Genomic DNA, 23,890 nt, shown 5'->3' on the forward strand with positions numbered 1-23,890 from the left:
GTTGAAATGCTCAAAAGTGGGATTACTGGGTCACAGGGGGTTCTATGCCTCCACCATAAAGAATGACATTGGCAAATTTGTTAGGAAAAAGAAACACTTGGAAAAAATTATACAAAGTGAAGTAAGCCAGGCCCAAAAAACATCGGTCCCATGGTTTCCCTTATTTGAAATAACTAGTACATGTGTAGGAAAAGCAGATAAGGTCAAAGCAATGTACATAAGATCATATAAGTTGAGGTTAAGTGAAATTAACCCCAAGATATGGACACACATTTTTTCTTTCTTGCTATTATTTCTAACATATTTATAATGTACCAGATGATTTTTCTGTTTCTTTCTGTGTTCCTCTCCTATTTTTCCTGTATTTGATGTCAGGGCCCTGCATCTTGTATATACACTTATGTAATTTGGGGAGGGGAAAGGAAAAAACAAAATGCTTAAATAGATATACAGTTTAACACATTGTAACAATCAGATGTACAAGACACTGTGTTGAAAACCAACTATATAACTTTGGTGAGAGGAGGGAGGGTAGTAGTGGAAGTGTGAGGGAAGGGATGGTAGGCGAAAAAGAAAGGAGGAAGCAAAAATGCTCAGTAGGAAATGTACTCATTACCTTGCTCATGTAATTGTAACCCTCTGTACAGTTTATCTATAATGAAAAACATACACAAAAATTCTAGTGTTTGAAAACAACTCAATAAAATTGATCAACCTCTGGAAAGATCAAGTAAAAAACATGAGAGGAACCCAAATCAATAAGATCAGGGATGCCGTGGGAAAAATTAGAACAAGTACCCAATCAACCACACAATTATTTGATGAATTAGTTGATGAATCTATAATCACTAAGGAAAAAAAAACCTAGCAGGAATGGATGAATATTTAGACAAATACAAATTGTCCTAACTGAACCAAGAAGAAATAAAAATATTAAACATACCAATGTCTTACAATAAGATAGAGGAAGCAATCAAAAATCTTCCAACAAGGAACAGCCCTGGACCAGATGGATTCACTTTGAAATTCTATAAGACCTTTAAAGAGGAACTAATTCCCATACTACACAGACTCTTCCAAGAAAAAGAAACAGAGGGAGCTATCCCAATCTCATCCCCAAACCAGGCAAAATCTCAACAAAAAAAGAAAACTACAGACCAATTTCTCTGATGAACACAGAAGAATAAAAGCCTCATGGACTTTACTGCCTGGGCTGGTTTAAAATTGCAATCCTTGCATCTCAGCTTACTGAGTAACTAGGAATACACATGTGAGGCACAGGTAATCAGCCATTTAATATCTTTAAGTAAAAAAATATGAAACATAATGAGTATATTGAAAAATATTTTACAGTAGTTTGATGATGACCATTATGATATAGTAGAAGCATATTTTGCAGGTACATGCTTACTCTGAATTCTTGATGATGACTCATGAATTTGCCACTATTAAAAAACTAGTATCTTCTATGCCCAGTACTTTTCCGGTACTGAGACCTCTCATATTTTGCTACCATTGTGCCATTTGATATTACTTCTCACTGTTCATCAGGATGAAGTGCAAATGTTGATACTGGACATGATTACTTCAACAAAAATCACTACTACCCAACCATACATGCCTCTGACTTTATCCTTTCCAATTAGTGGAATCATCATCCCTTAACCGATAACTAGTATATCCAGTTGCCTCTCTATGAGAAGAAGAGAGAGACACAGAAAAAGAAGACAAACAGAGAGAGAGAGAGAGAGAGAGAGAGAGAGAGAGAGTCTTCCTCTCTTCTCAAGCTAGTAAAACTGTCTCTAAAGTAAAATTTGGATCTGGATAAAACATATATAGAAGTTTGACCAATCAGATATCATATCATGCCATTTTCTTGGACACCCCAGCCCAGTTTCACAGTGAAAGCAGCCATCTCTGCCTTCATGATGTGCAGGGAGCCGGGACAAACGCCATTACAAGATGGCGCCCACTTCCTTTCAGCTTAGAGGTAAACGACTCCATATTAGGCAAGTGCTTGGCGGGGCTGCGGGTCCCTAGCTTTGCGCATGCGCCATCATTGTAAATCCTGAGCCAATCCCGTGGCACCTGGTGACGGTAGAAGGCGGACAGCCAATCCTGAAGCGACCCGTGTTCCAAACCCTATATAAGCGGCTGCATTTCCTTGCTCGCTCTCTTGCGCTCAAGCTCTCCCTTCAACTAAAAGGCTCTCCAATAAAGTGTGATCTGAGAAGACTCCTGGTGTGGTGGTCGTTCTTCCTCGCTGGCCGAGAAGGCGTTCGCCGCAAGTGGTGCCGAAACCCGGGACCTGCGCAAGAGGTCGAACAGGAGCCAGAACTCAACACACGGAGAGGAGACGTCGGTAAGTATCCCTAGGTATGTTGTTTTCTACTATGGACTATTGGTTGTTTGCATTGCTGCTTCCTTTGTGGTTTGTCTTTCTGGTGGTTCTCTGTGACTGTCTGCGTTGTGGGGATGACCACAAAGAGGGGGTCTCAAGGAGACCCCTGTACCCTTTTTTGAAGGAATTTTCAAACTGGTTCTCAGCCCTACATGTGGAAGGGCAGGACCAAGAACGCAGTGATCCTGTGAGTGACTCAGGGGAAGAAATGTTAGAGGAGGAAGGAGAGCAGCTCGATCCAGCTGATAATGAAGACTTAGAAGAGGCTGCGGCTGAGTATGAGGCAGACAGATATGGGGGGCAGCGTCCCCAAACGATAAGAGTACCGCAGCAGCCAGAAAGGAGGAAAGGACCTGGCCCTCACCCGTCGGCCCCTCCCCCGCCGTACCCGCCGGCGGGGTGGAGTCACTTTATAAAAGGGAGCACCTGGTCGCGGCTGGCGGCCGCCTTTCCAGTTTTTGAAAATCCAATTACTAATGAAAGAAATTTTGAGCCGGTTTCCTACTCCCAGCTTAAGGATTTAGTTGAGGCAGTCCGGACTTATGGAGTGACGGCTAATTATACCATAGCCTTACTCCGAAGGCTGACTGTTAATGCCATGACGCCTACAGACTGGTTCGAGGTGGCCCGCACCTGCCTTAACCACGGGCAATTTCTTGATTTTCGATCTATTGTTCACGATAAGGCTCAAGCTCAATATAGACAAAACGTCCATGATGGGCATCCTGATTGGACTGTAGACATGCTTCTTGGGCAGGGACCCTTTGCCGTGGATCAACTAGGGTACCCCTTTGAAGTGTACCAGCAAGTGAATACCCTTTTTTACAAATCCTGGCGAGCTCTTCCAAACAAGGGGGAGGCGGAGGGCAATTTAACAAAAATCACTCAGGCCCCTAATGAACCATTTTCCGACTTTGTTGCTCGCATGCTGGAGACAGCTGAGCGGGTGTTAGGAAATTTGGAGACAGCCATGCCATTTGTGCAACAAATCATTTTTGAACAAAGTACTCAGGAATGTCAGAGGGCAATCACCCCAGTTAGAACTCAAAGCCTGGAAGCGTGGGTAAAAGCTTGTAGAGAGGTGGGTGGCCCCCTGACCAATGCAGGGCTGGCGGCTGCTGTTTTGTCGGCTGCCAGGGCCGCAAAAGATAATAAGGGAAAAGGATGTTTTCGGTGTGGTCAGTTGGGACATTTTAAACGGCAGTGCCCACAAAATGGTGCTCCTACACAAAACACGCCCAGGCCGCTAAGGACTCCGGGGGTGTGTCCTCGTTGTAAAAAGGGGAAGCATTGGGCCAACGAATGCAGGTCAGTTAGGGATATTGATGGACATCTCCTCCCCCAAATTGGTTCAAACACTCATTCGGAACCAGAGCCAAAAAACGGGAAAAGGGGCCCTCGTCCCCAGGGCCCGAAAATTTATGGGGCATTTCAGAGTCCGGTTCCCGAACAACACCCACAACAACCCTCCAACCAAAGAGAGCAACCTCAGGCTCCGCAGGGTTGGACCTCTGTGCCACCTCCGGACTGGTATTAACCCAACAGATGGGAGTTCAGATTGTGGAGACGGACATGACAGGGCCCCTGGATAAGGACACTGTAGGAATAGTTCTAGGACGCTCCTCCTCTACTATGAGGGGGCTAATAATTTACCCAGGGGTAATTGACCCAGACTATACGGGAACCATTAAGGTCCTCTGTCATGTCCCCCGCGGGGTAGTGTCTATTTCCCCCGGAGACAGAATTGCACAACTTCTGGTTTTGCCTTCCTTGCATGGCAACTTCCCTGCTAAGGAGATAAAGAGAGGTGATGGAGGGTTAGGCTCCATTGGAGTCGACCTTACATGTCTGTCCTTAGCTTTGGACCAAAGGCCCATGTTAACTCTTCAAGTGGAAGGAAAAAGATTTGAGGGACTGGTGGATACAGGGGCAGATAGAAGCATCATCCGAAGAGGGGAGTGGCCAAAGCGATGGCCAACTCAAAAATCCTCCCAAACCTTGCAAGGGCTGGGCTATGCTGAGGCCCCACAGTTAAGTGCTAAAGAATTGACTTGGAAAACGGACGAAGGCCAGGTTGGGAGGATGCAACCCTTTGTGGTTGATGTCCCCGTTAACCTTTGGGGAAGAGATGTACAGCAACAGCTAAAGTTAACTTTGACTAATGATTATTCAGAGGCCAGTCAGAACATGATGAAACAACAAGGATTTGTTCCAGCCTTGGGACTTGGACGATGTCTCCAAGGATGCAAGGAGCCAATAGAGCCACTTCCTAAGCAGGATAGAAAGGGTTTGGGTTTTTCTTAGGGGCCCCTGAAAACAAAGCTTCCACTAAAGGTGCGGTGCCCATACCTTGGTTATCCCAAAAAGCAGTGTGGGTTCCTCAGTGGCCCCTCTCTCAAGAAAAGTTGGAAGCAGCACAAACCCTTGTTCAGGAACAGCTACAGTTGGGGCATGTTGAGCCTTCCGTGTCATCCTGGAACACCCCAATTTTTGTAATAAAAAAGGCCTCTGGAAAATGGAGACTGCTACATGACCTTCGAGCAGTAAATGCTCAGATGCAGATCATGGGACCGGTGCAAAGGGGGCTCCCCCTGCTTTCGGCATTACCTAAAGAATGGCCTATTTTAGCCTTAGATATTAAGGATTGTTTTTTCTCCATACCGCTCCATAAAAAGGACAGGGAGCGCTTTGCTTTTACTTTACCTTCAGTTAATCATGAAACTCCGGATGCTCGCTACCAGTGGAAGGTTCTCCCTCAGGGGATGGCTAATAGCCCAACAATTTGTCAATTGTTTGTAGGAGCTGTGTTGGCCCCTGTTAGAAAAAACTTCCCAAAGGTACGGATTATCCATTATATGGATGATATCTTGTTGGCTGCTCCTTCAAAAGAGACTCTTCATAAAGTATTTGGGCAGATAACAAAGACCTTAGCTGAGAAGGGATTGATAATTGCCCCTGGAAAGGTTCAACAGACTAGTGTTGTTCAATTTCTGGGAACCATTGTTTCTCCCAATGAGATTAAGCCGCAAAAGCTCTTTATTCGAACTGATCACCTTAAAACACTTAATGATTTTCAGCAATTGGCAGGAGACATTAATTGGATAAGGGGATTTCTTAATCTCCCTCGGTCAGAGTTGTTACCTTTGTTTGCCATTTTGGAGGGTGACCCTGAAGTCACCTCCTCTAGGTCCCTGACACCTTTAGCACTAAATTCCCTACAAAAGGTTGAGGCAGCTTTGTCTAGGGCTCAACTTTCACGGGTTGATTTAAAATTACCTATCGATTTATGTATATTAAAAACGAAAAATTATCCCACGGGGGTTCTTTGGCAAAATGGCCCCTTGTGGTGGCTTCATGGCAACTCGGTGGGAACAAAGACAGTCCAATATTTTCCTGAATTAGTGGCTAAACAAGCACTTTTGGGCATAAAGTATTGTTTGATGCACTTTGCAAAGATCCCAGATAAATTAATCATTCCATATACCCGTGAGCAAGTTGAGATTTTGGCCGCTACAGTGGATATGTGGGCGATTCTTGTTTGCTCATTCCCCAATATTATTGATAATCATTATCCTAAACATCCTTTGCTTGCCATAGTTAAAAAAGATTTAATATATTTTCCTGTTGTTACTTTAAAGAAACCCTTGGCTGATGCTTTAACCATTTTTACGGATGGATCAAAATCTGGACAAGGTGCCTTCCTTGTTCAAGGACGCCGACAGCCGGTGGTCTTTAATTTTCGGCCAAACGTCCCACAGGCTGTTGAATGTTTAATTGTGCTTGAAGTTTTTAAAAGATTTGATCAACCTATTAATTTATTTTCTGATTCACTATATGTAGTAAATGCTGTTGCTTCCCTTGAAGTTGCTGCTTCAATTAAACAGGCTAGTACAATTTCTAATGTTTTGCTACAGATTCAATCCCTTATTTTAGACAGAAAACACCCTTTTTATATTGGACATATTCGTGCTCACTCTATGTTGCCGGGCCCAATGGCAAAGTGTAATGACTTAGTGGATCAAGCAACTCGGGCTGTGGCTCTGGTCGCTGCTGATCCTGTAAAATTGGCAGAGGATTTTCATAGGTTGTATCATGTGCCTGCAAATACCCTTAGGAAAATATATAATTTGCCCAGACATGTAGCTAGGAAAATTGTTAAAGCCTGTAAATCTTGTGTTACCTTTCTTCATCCTCCCCATGTGGGGGTAAACCCCAGGGGGTTGAGACCTAACGCCTTCTGGCAAATGGATGTTACTCATTTGACAGAATTTGGTAAGTTAAAATATTTGCATGTGTCTGTGGACACCTTTTCTGGTGTCATTCATGCCACACCTTTGGCAGGAGAAAAGGTGTCTCACGTTAAAATACACTGCTTGGAAGCTTGGGCAGCTTGGGGAAAGCCCCTTAGACTTAAGACAGATAATGGCCCTGCTTATACTTCCCAGGGTTTTCGTGCCTTTTGTGCACAACTGCAAGTTGCCCACACTACCGGGTTGCCTTATAATCCTCAAGGACAAGGTATAGTGGAAAGAGCCAATAGAAGCATAAAAGAAATGCTTCAAAAACAAAAAGGGGGAATTGCTGAGTCAGCGTCCCCCAGGGAAAGACTTTCCCTTGCGCTCTTTACCCTCAATTTTTTAATTTTAAATGATAAAGACCAGTCTGCAGCAGACCGGCATGTGACAAGAGACTCTACAGACAATAAAGACATGGTTATGTGGAAGGATGTCATTGATAACAAATGGTATGGACCGGATCCGGCTATTACGAGATCCAGGGGAGCTGTTTGTGTTTTTCCACAGGATCAAGAAACACCACATTGGGTCCCAACTCGGCTAACAAGATTGGTCAAGGAAACTCAGGACGAAAAACAGGATGATCAAGAAGGCGTTGAGCGTGATAATATTATTGATGGTCAAGACCTATCACAGTCAAGGAGAGCTACGATGGGGGATCCTATCGGTGTTCCCGAGGCCGATGCCAGTTAGGCATGATGCCCGCCTTTTTGCGGATTGCCATTGTGACTGTCAATTCCACGCGAATGGATCCCGGATTTGTGGAGGGGCTCCAGTCCTGGATTTCCTCCGCTGTTTCCTGGTTCAAGGAATGGGTGGGGGTGGGGTTTATTTTTAGCTTGCTGCTTGGGCGGATGCGTGGTCTGCCTATGGTTGGTCTGTCGCCTTCGAGCCCAAACCAGTAGGGACAAAGTTGTTATTTCGCAAGCACTAGCCGCTTTGGAGAGTGGATCCTCACCCCAAATTTGGCTGTCGGCCCTGAGAGGTCATTAAGCCTTATCATTTCGCATAGCCCTAGCACCCCGAGGGATCTGGGGATCCCATTGCACCGGGACGGGTATGTGACTGATAACTTGGAACAGGGTGCAAGGCAAGTGCACTGCACTTGAGAAGAATTTTCCTCTCAAGAAGAGCACGTTGGGCTGCAAGTGGGTTGATGCCCAAGGTCCCACCTCTGCAAAAAAGGCATCGGACGGGCCTGGTCGTCACTGGGGAAGGCGCCCCCCAGGCGAAGGCCAGTGCAAGGTCCTATTTTTGAGGCAGAGGCCCGACCTCTACTCTTACCTGTTACCAAAACAAAAAGGGGGAACTGCAGGGAGCCGGGACAAACGCCATTACAAGATGGCGCCCACTTCCTTTCAGCTTAGAGGTAAACGACTCCATATTAGGCAAGTGCTTGGCGGGGCTGCGGGTCCCTAGCTTTGCGCATGCGCCATCATTGTAAATCCTGAGCCAATCCCGTGGCACCTGGTGACGGTAGAAGGCGGACAGCCAATCCTGAAGCGACCCGTGTTCCAAACCCTATATAAGCGGCTGCATTTCCTTGCTCGCTCTCTTGCGCTCAAGCTCTCCCTTCAACTAAAAGGCTCTCCAATAAAGTGTGATCTGAGAAGACTCCTGGTGTGGTGGTCGTTCTTCCTCGCTGGCCGAGAAGGCGTTCGCCGCAATGATGCACACCCCAGAATCTAGGAATTCTGAGAGTCTTAGTGATTTATCACAATACATCTAAGTAGGATGAAGGCAGATACCATGGAACATCTTACTGAGGTGAGGTAGGAACTAGTTAGTCCCAAAAGGAAACTATGAAGGAATTTTTCTAAATATTCATGTGGTTTCCCTGAGTGTGGAACTGTGAAGGCTGACCTCAACTCTCATGATCTGAAGAAACTGGAGATTTGGAACAGAAGCCTCTGTTCAGGGCTGACTTTCTTGCTCTGAGAAGCAGTTACCCTCCAGAGTGATGGAGCTGAGAACCTGAGGTAACAAAGGACATACCATGTGGTGGCCTTGGATTCAGTGAAGAAAAATGTTCACCATTCACTGGAATTGAACCCAGCTGAAAGGAGCTCAGTTTTGCCTGCTCTGTGGGACTGGGTGATTTCCTGCTGTTCTCACTAATCTCAAGGAAAGACAGCAAATGTCCCTCATCCTGAGACTCCTCTCAGCCAGCGTGATTCTCCTCGGAAACGTAAGGACCTGTTGATGAAGTGTGTCAATTTTAAGTCTATTGCGTATGTTGCTCATTGCTGAGGATTCTGAAAAACAGGTTCTGGGATAGCACTAAAATTTCAAAATCTTTCCACCTCCAATTCCTTCCACATACACTTATAAGACACTTTAATTATCTCTCCTACTGAAATTCATGCTGACTGGGCAAACATGGTTTATCACACCTCAGAGGGCAGCGTTTGTTCTCACACATCTGCGTGAACTGGAGATCTTGCTCCATTTAAAGAATACAGGAAAAGGATGCATCGTTGTAGGATGTGATTATAAATAGGCCAAATGAAGTAGAGAATATTCACCATGGCAGTGTGAGTAGTGTCTCAGGCACATGTGCACCATGACAGCTGTGCAGCCAGCTTGTCAGGCTCAGGTTCCTATTGAAAAAGAGGTAGCATCACTCCTGTTCTCATTGTCTTCTGATCTTTCTTTCTTTCTTTCTTTCTTTCTTTCTTTCTTTCTTTCTTTCTTTCTTTCCTTCTTTCTTTCTTTCTTTCTTTCTTTCTTTCTTTCTTTCTTTCTTTCTTTCTTTCTTTCTTTCTTCCTTTCTCTGTCTCTCTCTCTCTCTTTCTCTCTCTCTCTTTCTTTCTTTCTTTCTTCCTTCCTTCCTTCCTTCCTTTCTTTCTTTTATCTGCTGGCTCATGGCCAAAACATTTAATTTGCTCCTCCAAAGTTATTAATCTTTGTTATTTTGGCAATTCATGCTATTACCCTAAAACAGGAGGGAAGTATACTGCAGCTTTATCTTGCCCAGTAAGTACTTATCTAACAGCATCCAATATAACATCTACAGGTGTTCTCTCATAGCTCCTGACCTGCATAGTTACTCCATCTGCTAAGGCCAGCCTGGACCTGACCAATAAATCATAGCCACCTCTGTAAACACCTGCCAGATAGAGCTAATGGGAATTCTTGTTCTCAGGTACTTTATCTGACCTCCCACGTGGCTGCATGCCCAGAAATGTGATGATGTCAATGTTTTTAAGATCTGAACTCTGGGTCTTTGTTGAGTGTGATGTTGGCTTGTCCTCTGGTGGTGGAATTGTGACATAACAATCTTTAGGATTGTCAGTATTTAGTCCCTGTGTCTTAACTGAGTTTATTTCCTTCAATATTCACAAAGCTGGACCTCTTCCATCTGGTTAAGGCCAGATTCAGTAGCAAATGCAAATAGTTCCTCCTCTCAGACAATTTTTCAACAGTTTATGAAAATAAAAATAAGGATATCATTAATTCTGAGAATTTAATGGCCACAAGGTTATTGGTTACCTAGGATGTGTGTTCCCTATGAGATGTCAAATATGTGATGTTTGGCAAAGTGGTAGGTGTCCTGAGTGACACTAAAAGGTACAATGGTAGGGTGATGGCTCTGGCTCAGACTTTACATGCCAGCCTCATGCTGTCAAACTACTCACTGACTACTTGTGCTAAGAGAGGGAATCAATAAGCTGGTCCAGCTTTATTTTCAACACTACCTCTTTGCCTTGAAGGCTGTCTTCACCATCTGATTCCTATGGAATTCAACAAGTGCAACAATTGCATTGACTTGTATTTGCACTTTGACATTGCGTCCTTAGGATGAACACCATGGGACTCAGCAAGCAAAAACTACATGGTTCTAAGCCAATTTTGTGATTTCCCCTGCTACTGTTTTTGTTTAAACCACTCACATTAACTCATTTGACTGACTTACCAAAATCAGAATAGGAGGAGGAAGTAATATTTAAGAGACTTTTACAAAAGAGTCCTTTGGGAAGAGTAACTGCTTAGCTTCTCATTCTTGTGGTCAAACTGAAGGTGAAAATACTTTTCTGGAAAACTCCTAGAGGCAGATCATTAAAGGTTTATGTGAAGGAGAAGGGAAACAATGGAGATCAAACTCAACTTTATGTAGAATTGTTGCTCGTATTTTGGCATTTTAAAAATATTGTGTCTATAAAAATATTGGGTGTAGTGGCTCAAAGCTACAAGCCCAGATACTTTGATAGATAGAGATAAAGTGGGTAATTTCAGAACAAATTGAGAGATTAGCACTATTAATGTGAAATCTTGTGTCACACCCATAGCAAATATACACTGAGAACATCTCAGGTGTTGTCTCTAAACCTATAGACAGGTTGCAAGATCATGAAAGAGTAAACTTATGTGTATAATCTTCCCTTGAGAAAAAAGCCCCTCCAGACATCCAGCTCATGAAAGGCTACCTGGAAAGTCATTTCACTTGGATTAGTTGTACAAATTTTCACCCCCAGCAAGCTTTGGGTAGTTGGAGAATAATGGAACAAATGACATAGCTGTAGCCATCAGATACTTACCAGTGTCAAAAGAATGTGTCTTCAGCCTCTTCAGTAAATGCAGCTGGCAAAATTGGTTAACTATTTGTAGAAAACTAAACGTAGGTCCTTATATATCACCCTGCAACAGAACCAACTACAAATGGATCAAAGACCTTAGAGTCAAAGCAGACACCCTGAAAACATTACAGGATGGAATAGGTCTCCTTGGCACAGGCTGAAATTTTCTTAATAGAGACCAGAAAAACAAGGAATCTAAGAAACGTTGGACACATGGGCTTGCATGAAGTTGCAGACATAGCTAGCAAGATCAATAGAAAGCCCACAGATTTGGAGATCTTCACTAACCATACAACAGACAAGGGTCTCATATCTAAAATATACATGCAACTCTAAAAATTAAATCCTCTAACATCAAATCTTCAAAGAAACAACTCAACTGCCCAATAAATAAGTGGGCTAAAGACTTACACAGAAACTTCTCTGAAGAGCAAGGAAGGATGGCCAATAGACACATGAAGCAATGCTCAAACTCTCTAGCCATAAAAGAAATGCAAATCAAAACAACATTGAGATACCACATCAACCCAGTTAGAATGGCTATAATCAAGAATGCTAATAACAACAGATTCTGGAGATGTGTCCAGAAGGGAACCCTACTGCATTGTTGGTGGGAGTGTAAACTTGTTCAATCACATTGGAAAGTAGTATGTAGATTCCTCAAAAGATTCCACATAGAGCTCCCCTATGACCCAGCAATCCCACTTTTGGGCATTTACCCAAATAATCACAAACAAGACAATACTAAAGCTACCAGCACAACTGTTTATTGCAGCATCATTTACCATAGCTACAATATGGATCCAACCCAGATGCCCCTCAGAAGAAGAATGGATCAAGAAAATGTGGTATATATACACAATGCAATTCTATGCCTCCATGAGGAAGAATGCCATTGCCCCATTTGTTAAGAAATGGAAAGACTTGGAAAAAAATAATTAAGTGAAATAAGCCAGGCCCAAAGAAGCATAGGTCCCATGGTTTCCCTTATTTGCAATAACTAGTTTATGTCTGAGACAAGCAGATAAGGTCCGATAAGTTGATGTTAGGTGAAATCAACCCCAAGGTAAATATTCAAATGTGTTTTATTTCATGTGATTGTTTCTAACATATTTATAAGATGATTTCTTTTTGCATTGAATGTTCCTCCTCCACTGTATAACCCCTGCTTTCACTGTTTTTGATGTTGGTATAATGTGTGGAAGGGAAGGGAAAAAACAAATAATTTAAATAGGGATAGAGGTGGACCCATTGCAACAATATGTACAAGATGTTATGTTGAAAATGAACTTTACAACTTTGGCAGGGGCGGAATGTTTTGCGGGGGGGAGGGGGGGAGAAGGACAGGAATGGGAAAGGGAAACAAAGGAGAGGGAACAATTATTGATAAGAAATGTATTCATTATCTGTCCATGTAATAATATCCCCTGCATATGGTATTTTCACTATTAAAATAAAAAGAATGTGTCTTCAAAAGTTGTGGATGTGAAAACTGGTATATACATATTGAATATAGAATTTATTTCCTTTATATCACAATTTCAAAATAAAATGCCAAATATATCAGATATTAGTGTGAGACATGAAAGTTTAAAACAACCCTAGGAAAACAAGGAAATATACTTTAAGATAAGGTCACAGGTAATTATAAACTGGAATCCTGTTGCATATGGGCAAGAAATGACAATGGGGAACACATCAAATTAAAATGCTTCTGCATATCATTTAGGAAATATATACATATATGAATAAATATATATGCATATATATGTGTATTCATATACATGTATATATATACTTACAATGTATATACATATATACATAAATGTATATATACAGATATCTATATATCCATAAACATACATACATATATCTATATCTTATTTATCTATTTTCACATATACCCTGGATGGTGTCTCTGATCTTCATTTTTGCTCAAAGCTAGCATTCTGTGCCTTTGACCTCAGCTCAACTCTTGGATTTTTGATAGTTAGTTATAGATAAGAGTCTCAAAGATTTTCCTGCTCAGGCTGGCTTTAAACCTTGATCCCCAGACCTCAACCTCCTGATTAGCTAGCATTGCAAGTGTAAGTCACCTGTGCATAGCAGGAAATTTCTCTTTTAAGTCATTGTTCTATCTAGATCTCAACTTATATCTATTTACAATCTCTGGGGTTCAGAGTGGTGCCTGGTGTATGGTCATGGAGGAAAGGGTAAATTTGAACCCTTCCTAACCCAAGTTCATCCTGGATATTAAGTTTCAGTGAATACTTGTGAAAAGATCCAAACTCATTGTTCCATATTATGAGAATACAAAGTCTGAATGTGAAAGTGCATTGCCAGCCCAATTAAGGTACACAAATGCTGTCTAAAAATTAAAAATGGATGGGGAATGGCTCATGTGGTAGAACACTTGTATAGGAGTCAGGAAGCTTTGACTAAATAAATATATTCTCCAGTTTGTCACTCAATATATTAAACATACACATCCTGTTATATGAAGAATCTGTATAGTTTAAAATGACTTTGTTGTATGCTTTTCTTTCTGAATTTGCATTGAAAGCATATTGATTAAAAGAATATTGAAATAAAATAGACCACATTTCATAAGTTTTAGATTTATATAATTACATCTTGAAAAATTTTAAAACCTATTATAGGTGATTGAGGGCTGTGAAGAAATTTTTCCTCACAAGAATTTGTGCCTTTGATTCTGCAGGATTGAGCCATGAAATTCTGTGTGTGTGTGGGGGGGGGGGTTAGCAGTTTAGTCCTCCCAGCTTCTGAGGTACTCTGAACCCAAGTTCAACACTGCTGATGTGGTGCTGGTCCTGGGTCCTTCTCTGTATAGGTCTTTGGCTCTGTGAGGATGCCAATAGAAGGCCATTGTGTCAGAACTCATTTTTTTCTAAGAGATGAATACTAATTACAAACAAATGGAACTGAGAATTGTGCTAAGATATGAGGCCTCTTTTTTTTTTGGTCCGGTCGTGGGGCCTGAACTCTGGGCCTGGGCGCTGTCCCTCAGCTCTTCAGCTCAAGGCTAGCACTCTTCCACTTGAGCCACAGTACCACTTCCGGCTTTTTTCTTTTTGCTTATGTGGTGCTGAGGAATCGAACCCAGGGCCTCAGGCATGCAAGGCAAGCGCCCTACCCCTGAGGCACCTTCCCAGCCAGATACCTCTTAATTACAACTTTTACATTCATAATTCTGAGCACACACTTCGGAGCTTGAATGAGCTTCTTGAAACACTAAATCCTCACTTTTCTAATATTATCTCATTTTTTCCTTGCTTTTGAGATCATGTTGCTTTTGTATTTTTATGTTTCTTTTGAGCAAAAGTAGTAGATACCTTTTCTAACAAATGGTAATTAAGTTAAAGAGGACAGACTTCCCAATAGAACTGGAGCTTCGATTCTAGGCTAGCTTGAATGAGGCAGGGGTTAGGACATTTCTAACGGTTGAAGGACAGACTATAGAAATATTTTGTCCTGTAAGCTGGATATTTGTGAAGTAAAAAATCAAAGTATCACTTAAACAGATGTTCTTGGAGAGGAAAAGAAGACATTAACTTGCAGAAGATCAGTGGCCAGCATAAATTGTGTTGCAGATTCTTAAATATGTAAATTCAGAAAACCTCAAAAAGACCATTTTTATTTGAGTAGCTGTTTTAGTTTCTATGAAGAAACTGATTGAAAATAAGCTATTTTATAATTTAGTGAAGTGGAATGTCCAAAATAATTGATGGGCACTCCTCATATGTAACGATTGGTTTCAACTATTAAATCAGAGACTCAGTGCCATCGGTATTCAGCTGGAGCTAAGAAGACCAGAATGCTAGATTGCAGAGAGAATTCTTCCTTTAGATCTGGCTGCATATGAGAAGCACTGTCAACAGGTAGAGGAACTAGGAGAAGCAGCTGGGGCAGGCCAGTATCTCACTTCTGCTTCCCTGGGAGGTTTTTATCATGGCTTATATCACTGTGGGAGGGTAATTAATATGGTGTTGACAGTAATAAGTGGCAAAATCTTCAGGCTGCAGGCTGCTGATGGTGAGAGAATAATCTGTCCCAGATCCACTGCCACTGAACCTCGATGGAACCCCAGAGGCCAAGCTAGTTGCATAAGAAATCAGAAGCTTTGGAGCATTCCCTGGTTTCTGCTGATACCAGGCTAAATAATTGCTAATACCCTGACTGGCTTTGCAGGAGAAGGTAACTCTGTCTCCTGAGATGCAGACAGGGAGGAAGGAGACTGGGTCATCTGGATGTCACATCTGGCACCTGGCATTGAAAATATAAAAGCAAATATCCACATTATTATTCATGCTATTATAAGACTTCCCTGAAGCCACAAGCATCACTGACCACATAGGGTTAGAGAAGTATTATCCTTCCTTACCTGGGAGACAGAGCAGCAGGAGCCCCAGGAGCTGAGCAGTGGTCCTCATGTCCATGCTGTGTGCTGACTGGGACCGACTGCTGCACAGGTGTGAGCAGTTTATTATGAAGTCATTGTGGCAGTAGGATGTTATCTAGGCAAATGCAAATAGGTAGGGCTCGGCAAAGATGGATATAGCTGCAAGGCTGGCTCATCTCAGGAAATCATCATAGGTCCATGGTGCCCATGTGTCTTAGTTTTAGACTAGAGAATATGATTCATTCAAACAGGACAAATCACAATCAGTCTGCTGTCCTGCACATAGTTCTATTGGTGCCTGCAGGGATGAGGACCTGCTTTTCCTGTGTCTTAATCTCAACTCTCTGTAATGACTCTAGAAAGGGATAAGATAAAGGCAAAATGAGTGTTTTATATAGGTATATGGAGGAAGTGAAGATAAGGAGAGAATAGAGTTTCTGGACATTTTAAACTTGTTTAATATCTTTATGCATTGGAACATTCTCACTGCCATAGCAAGAGATATAAGTTGTTTTTATGTCTCGGTCTATTCCAACACACACATATAAACATAAAAAAAATGTGGATTCTCCTTGGGCCCCAGTGGCCCACAACTGTAATCCTAGCTACTCATGAGCCTGACATCTGAGGCTCATAGTTCATAGCTAGTCTGGGCCGGAAAGTCCTTTTAAATTCTATCTCCAATTAACCACTAGAAAACTGGAAGTGGCTCTGTGGCTCATGTATTAGAGTGCTAGCCTTGAGCTGAAGAGCTCAGAGATAGCGCCTAGGCACAGAGTTCAAGCCTCTCGACCACCCCCCAATCCTCACAAATGTGGAATCTCCTTAGGATCAGGTATAAGACTGAGACAAACTTTCCTTTATTTGGCTTTACTATATAAATTATAAAAACACTTAAATCAAGGAAACAATTATAACAATGGCCTATGTAAGCCATGTCCTGTGGTTTCATGGCTAGGAGGCTGAAACAAATGCTTGTTGCTACCAGAGAAGACCAAAATTACGTCAGTATTTGTGATATGCCACTATCTCCAGCTAGATTTTTTTTATTTTGGACTTAAGACCACAAGTTATCAATGTACATGCTATGTTTAACAATCATACGACGACATACAATAATTCAAAAAACAAGGCGATTAATTTATCCAATACCTGCTTCCTCACGTGGAACACTAATAATTAAGAAGCATGTAGTCTCATATGGAAGGTGGTCAGAACCAAATCAGTGAGTAAGAGAAAGGACATTGAGACAATGGCTTTATATATCATGTCGTTTCTTTCTCATTGGTCTTCCAGTGTTATGATATATTCAGTGGGTCTTCATTATGTTCTCACCCTGACAAATAGGATGATACCCAGATTCTTCCTTTCTGTCTGGGAATATTAGCAATCTCAAAGCTAGATCAGGTCAGAGAAGTTGTCTGTATCAGTTAGTGAGGAGAGCAAGGCAGACTGATAGCTCATCCTCACAGCAAGAAAAATTGCTTTGATCCAGAGGCCTGTTAGAGCTTTTCTTTTATCTGTGAAAAGAATAAATTTCTACTATTTTGAACTTCCACAGGCTGACTCTGGGATTCCAGAGGTCTGCAGGCGAAGGGCCTGGAGAAATCATTGGCTAAATATATCAAGAGCCTATTGTTACAAGGTTGCCAGCCCTACCCCTAATGATCTTCACTGGATACTGGTGTGTAAATCCTGCCACCTACTGGAAGGAATGGTCAAATTGAGGACAGCACAGTTTGGTCTAAGTCAGAGCCCAAGAGAAATCTGGGAATAGATGGTTTAAGAAAAGAGAGCATTGGGATATAAATCATACAGGATTCTAAATATCTACACAAAATCAGACCATAAGAGAATGCTCTTAGGAGAGAAAAAATTAGGCAGAATGTCTACATGACTCTTCATATTTACATAAAATTATATATATATATATATATACATATATTTATACATGAATTCAATGATACAGAACAAAAGATCTGTCTATCTTCTTTTAATTTTTGATGATTTTGTTTTCTCTATATATGGTGAATTCAAGTGTACATGCTCAGGAGGGTTGAGGGAATACAGAATTTTATAGAATTTGAGTAAATGCCCAAAAGTGGGATTGCTGGGTCATAGGGGAGTTCTATGTGAAGTCTTTTGAGGAAACTCCATACTGCTTTCCAAAGTGGTTGAACAAGTTTACACTCCCACCAACAATGAAGTAAGGCTCCCTTCTGTCCACATCCCCTCCAACATCTACTGTTGTTAGAGTTCTTGATTTTTGCCATTCTAACTGGGGTGAGGTGGTATCTCTATGTTGTTTTGATTTGCATTTCTTTTATGGCTAGGGAGGTTGAGCATTTCTTCCTGTGTCTATTAGCCATCCTTCTTTCTTCTTCAGAGAAGTTTCTCTTCAAGTCTTTAACCCACTTATTTATTGGGCAGTTGTTTCTTTGAGGATTTGTTGTTGGGGGATTTAATTTTTTTTAAGTTCCAAGTATATTTTAGATATGAGCCCCTTGTCTGTTATATAGCTAGTGAAGATCTTCTCCCAATCCTTGGGTTTTCTATTGATCTTGCTAGCTATATCCTTTGCCATGCAGAAGCTCTGCAACTTCATGCAATCCCATTTGTCCAACCTTTCTTTGATTTGTTGTGTTTCCAGGTCGCTATTAAGAAAATTTCAGCCTGAGCCAAGGAGACCTAGCGTTTCTCCTATTCCATCCTGTAATATTTTCAGAATGTCTGCTTTGACCCTGAGGTTTTTGATCCATTTCGAGTTGATTCTGGTGCAGGGTCATATATAAGGGTCTAGCTTTAGTTTTCTGCAAGTAGTTAACCAGTTTTGCCAGCACCATTTACTGAAGAGGCTGTCTTTCTTCCATTTTATTTTTCTAGCTCCCTTATTGAAGATGGCTATAGGTGTGTAGGTTCATTTTTGCGTGTTCAAATTCTATTCCATTGGTTCTGAGGTCTGTTCTTGTGCCAGTACCAAGCTGTTTTGATTACTATGGCTTTATAATAGAGTTTGAATTTTGGTATTGATATTCCTCCAGCAGTGTTCTTTCTGTTGAGGAGCGTTTTTGCTATTCGGGGTCTTCTATTGTTCCATATGAATTTTTGGATTACCTCTTCTATTTCCTTGAAGAATGAGGTTGTAATTTTGATAGGTATTGCATTGAATTTGTAGATAGCCTTGTGAAGTATTGCCATTTTCATGATGTTAATCTTTCCAATCCAGGAGCATGTGAGTTTTTGCCGTTTTCTAAGTTCTATTTTGATTTCCTTTTTCAAGATTTTTAAAGTTTTCATCATAGAGGTCCTTCACTTCTTTGTTTAAATTAATTCCTAGAATTTGAGTTAAAAATTGTGAATAGGGGCAGCAGTGGAGCTCACTGGACATGGATGGAAATGAACTAAACAACTTTATATATTTCATAGATGGAAACATGAGGGCGGGACTGGGAGAGAGTGAGGGAACAGAAGAGATAGTACAAAATTATCTCATCATCCATTATCACTGTACTCATCTGATTCATACAATTATAATCCCTCTGTATTTCACCTTTATAATCACAATACAATAAATATTTTAAAAAGATGAGTAGTTCTTATAAACCTTGTGGAAAAAATGAAGAAAAACATAATCGAAAGACACAATTTGCCAATGTGAGGAGGAAATTAGTTACCAATGTATTAAAGATTTGACATAAGCAACTTTTCAAATAATTCTGAGAGATCAGGAAATAGATAAAGTCATAAAAATAAATTGCCATGAATTCAAAAAGAATAGCCAACATTGGGAATGATGCCCACTGTGGGTGGTCATCAGCTTCGGGAGTAATTCTTCACCTATTTTCATACACATGCAAAATAATATACAGAAACATATATAGAGTCTTATTAAGATGTTACAGAATGTTTATTACAAGCTTTTAAAAAATTCAATCAGAGTGTAAATTATGCTAAACACAATCATTAAATCCAGATAAATCCATTGTAGGTTGAATATATTGTTGGCCAAAAATGCATATAATAAAAGCTGGGCGCCAGTGGCTTGTATTACAATGGCCTGAATGGCCTGTAAAGTTAGCTACTCAGGAGGCTCAGATCTGAGGATCACGGTTCAAAGCCAGCCTGGACAGGAAAATCTGTGAGATTCTTATTTCCAATAAACCACTCAGAAAACCAAAGTGACACTGTGGCTCAAATGGTGGAGAGCTAGCCTTGAGCTGAACAGCTGAGGGAGAGCACCCAGGCTGAGTTCAAGCCCCACAAATGACAAAAAAATGCATCTATTGCAAATATCCTGCAGAACCATTTTAGATAGCCAAGCTACCTTACATGCCTCTCTAAACACTTCCATTATTCTGCTGTTGGACAAATACATCTAACAAAAAGCCTATTTTTATAATCATTGTATATTTTACTGGAAACTGTTGCTTGGTACCCCTGATAGCATCAAGGTAGAGTATTAGTACTATGTATCAATCACCCATGGAATGATAATCATTGAAAATATGAATCTAGATTGCTACTGAGCACACACTGCTTTGGAGACAGTGGAAAGGAAAAAAGAATAACAATTATTGATCCATTGGAATGCAAACCATTGTAAGTTGAAGATTACCTATGTATAAGAAGTGTGGACCTCCAAATTATTTAAAAGTACCATAAAATATTTTAAATTAAAATTTAGTGGTATAGATAATGAAGAAAAAATAGTGTCAAAAATATACACTAAAAAATTATCAATTTGCTTATTACATTTTCTACAAATAGAAAGGGATGTAAAGGTCATTAGCTCATATTTTCCTCAATAGGTTAAATCGTTTATCTTTTCCTCATAATTAAATTTTTCTGCTCAGGTCACAATGGCGGGCAGGTCAGCCTCTGGATGGTGGCTGGATGGTGTTCAAAAACGGTATTACAGTGCTGCAGGATTCAACAAACTGGGGTTAATGAGAGATGATACCATACACTTGACTGAAGATGTAAAAGAAGCCATAAGAAGGCTTCCTGAGAAACTTTATAATGACAGGATGTTTCAGATCAAGAGAGCTCTGGATCTGACCATGAGGCAATGGATCTTGCCTAAGGAACAGTGGACAAAATAAGAAGAGGATAAATTATACCTTGAACCATACCCGAAAGAGGTTATTCGGGAAAGAAAAGAGAGAGAAGAATGGGCAAACAAGTAATCACGAAGTTGGAACCTGTGAATGCAGTTGTGCTCAAAGAATCTATGAAGTAAATTAAATCTGAAACATACAATTTAAGAATATTTAAATAAACAGAATCATCAATAAAAAATAATTAAAATTTCCTGAAATTGACTAGTTGTTGTCTCATTTTATTGTACTAGGATCTCTTTCTTGGTGCTTGTCCCTAGTATCAAGTTAAATCAGCGTCATCTTGCATTTTTTGTGGTTCTCCAATGGAGAAATAGACATTTGTCTATCTATTAATAGTTCCTATTAGTGAATAATGGTATTCCAACACTACAGGTGAATTTTGGGGATTGAAAAGTCATTTTATTTTCCAGGCAATGGATAACTGTGTAGATACTTCTCTATCTGCACAAGGGTACATATGTTCCTACAGATGGAATGAGAGAGACATAAGCTTACATTATACCTTTAATTGCATTTCCAAACCACAGTTAATATCAATTGCCTTTCAATAGAAATGAAAAACATTTATGACTGAATATCTTGATTCTAATTATTTTGATGAATAATGCAAGGTTGATGTATGCTTCCATTGATGACCACTCCTAGTCTTCACCATCATATATATTTCCATTGTGGACAACATCCACAAACACACACACCTGCTTCTCTCTGCAATGATTCTGTGGTCATCACTGTTCATCTGCCCCATTGAAGGTAATTTTCTCTCCAGTCCTGGGTCTGATTCCCACACTGGGATCCCCTACTAACAGTGAATATTGTTGCTTATTCTTCTTAGTTAGAATCACTTTGCTAACAGTAACACTGTTCCCATGTGAGGATACCCTTTGGACTCCAGTATGGCCAAACTCCCCATAATGAGAATTAATTTCACTCCCTTACATGCTTTTCTCCTCCATCTTGGGCCCCATTGCCTTACATCCAGTCAATTAGGACCTGGCAGAATTTGCTGATTTGGGATCATAGTAAATTCAGGCAAAAGAATGAACACTTGGTAGAAACAGGATGACTGCTACTGAAGAAAATGTGATTAACAGTGGGCAAAGAGTTGGGGGCCAGTGGCCTCTTCCTAAAATCCTATCTACACAGGAGGCTGAGGTCTGAAGAGTCTTACCCCAAACTCAACAATAAACATAAAAGTGTATGTAGAGATTAGGCTAGAAATCTCGGGCATCCTGATGGCAAAGTTACATACAATTGTGAACATTGCCTCAGATGGGAAAGGACAGTATTCTCAACTTTGGGATACTGAGAAATTATAAATGGAGCAAGGCAAATAATTATCCAGAGTTAATGGTATAAGGAAGAATGGTCATGGTCTTTGTTATAAGTCAGAACACTCATGCTTTTACATTGTTCTAATTTCACACAAATATTATGATGGAATCAGAGCAAAAAGTAATCATCTGTGGTATCAGTAATGCCTGTGGTAGAGGTGAAGAATGTGTCAGAGGTTGCAATTTCGGGGATTATACTGTAACAGTAAGGCCCTTTCATAATGGAATGTGTGCAGGGACAAAATGAAGTGGATCTGGATGGGATCAAAATGGCATTCTACCCACAGATGTTGATAGGTGCTGATCTTCAGCATCCAATGACAATCATGTTTTCTGCATTTGAATCAGATCTACGCAAATAAGGCTGACAATTCTTGGGGATAATGGGCCTTTACTGAATTCCTGAAGTAAGACAGAACTGCAACTGTGCTCATCCCAGTCCAGGCTCTGCTTATGTGCATATACCCACAGCACAGTCCACTGACTTGAGGATTTCTTCACAGTCCAGTCATATCCTATGCAGGAATTATTCTTTGCTCAGCTTCAGGGGCTCCTGTGGCTCTGACTTTCAGGTAACAAAGACAGAACTGAAAATTTAAGCACAGTGTGGTGAATTAATATTGTCATTCTAGGGAAGTTCTCCTACAATACACTTATCAGTAAGGGTATTTATTTACATGTTTCCTCTGTCAGGTGCCAGATGTGACATCCAGATGACCCAGTCTCTGTCCTCCCTTCTAATCTCCAGGAAGAAGAGAGAGTCACCATCTCTTGCCATACCATTCAAGCATTAGCAGAAGCTTATCTTAGCATCAGCAGAAATCAGGAAAGCTCCTAAGGTCATAATATACTTAACAGTCAGTTTAGAATCAGATGCTCAGTCTAGGTTGAGTTACAATGGATCTAGCACAAAGTTCATTCTCACACTCAGCAGTCTGCCTATTACTGTCAACAAGGTTACAATACTCCCAAAATGATACAAGTCATAACCTAAAACTCCCAGGGAAACAGAAATGAGAGGCTGGGCTGCCCCCACTGCTCCTGTTTACCTGCTGAGAGTATTTCCTAAAAGCAGCCAGGCACTGAATGTCACTGCAAGGCTTGGGTACAAGGGTCAGAAAGGCTTTTCTGCATCCTAACTCTCTCCTTTTTTCTGAGTTCCACAGGCAGAGACATTATTCTGTCTAGTGGTATGCTTCAAAAATTGAGGTTTTCACACATGAAGTTCAAGTGTTCTGACATCAGTTAGTATTCATACAGCAAAATGGGAGTCTCTGCAGTTAAGCAGTATTGTTCCAATGCAGTCAATTGTAGTCTATGCTAGATCCATTATCTTGAAATTGGATATATGGAACATGGGTTTGTCTGAAGCTTCTTCAGAACCCAGGGCTCCTTTGAAAATGTTGCCTGATTGACTCTGAGTTGTTCAGACTTGTTCTGGAAGAGATCATGAGATAAATATCCTGGATTAGTGCTGATCTTCATCATCCAGAGAGAAGCTTGTTGTCTGCTGACAAATCTGCACTCCTCTTATACAACTGAGATCTTTGGAGTTGTTCTGGAGTGGTGACAAAAGAAAGTTCTGTATGGCCTCTAATGTTGAAAGTATAAAATTTGGTAGACGAGATGTATTTCAACTAGGAATGGATATTCTTTAAAGTGTTAATCTTTGCCAGGAACTGGTGACTCATAACTATAATTCTAGCTATATAGGTGGTCATAGAAATGTGGGGATCATAGTTT

At 40.9% G+C, this 23,890-nt stretch overlaps 1 pseudogene; it reads left to right on the forward strand.

Annotated features, from left to right (window-relative positions):
• LOC122116720 overlaps positions 1 to 20,964 on the forward strand; it is a 74,992-nt pseudogene extending 54,028 nt beyond the window's left edge.
• The last annotated feature ends 2,926 nt before the right edge of the window (positions 20,965 to 23,890 follow it).

Source organism: Dipodomys spectabilis, unplaced genomic scaffold (assembly GCF_019054845.1).
Source record: "Dipodomys spectabilis isolate Male_0828 unplaced genomic scaffold, ASM1905484v1 ptg000137l, whole genome shotgun sequence".
Taxonomy (NCBI): Eukaryota; Metazoa; Chordata; class Mammalia; order Rodentia; family Heteromyidae; genus Dipodomys; species Dipodomys spectabilis.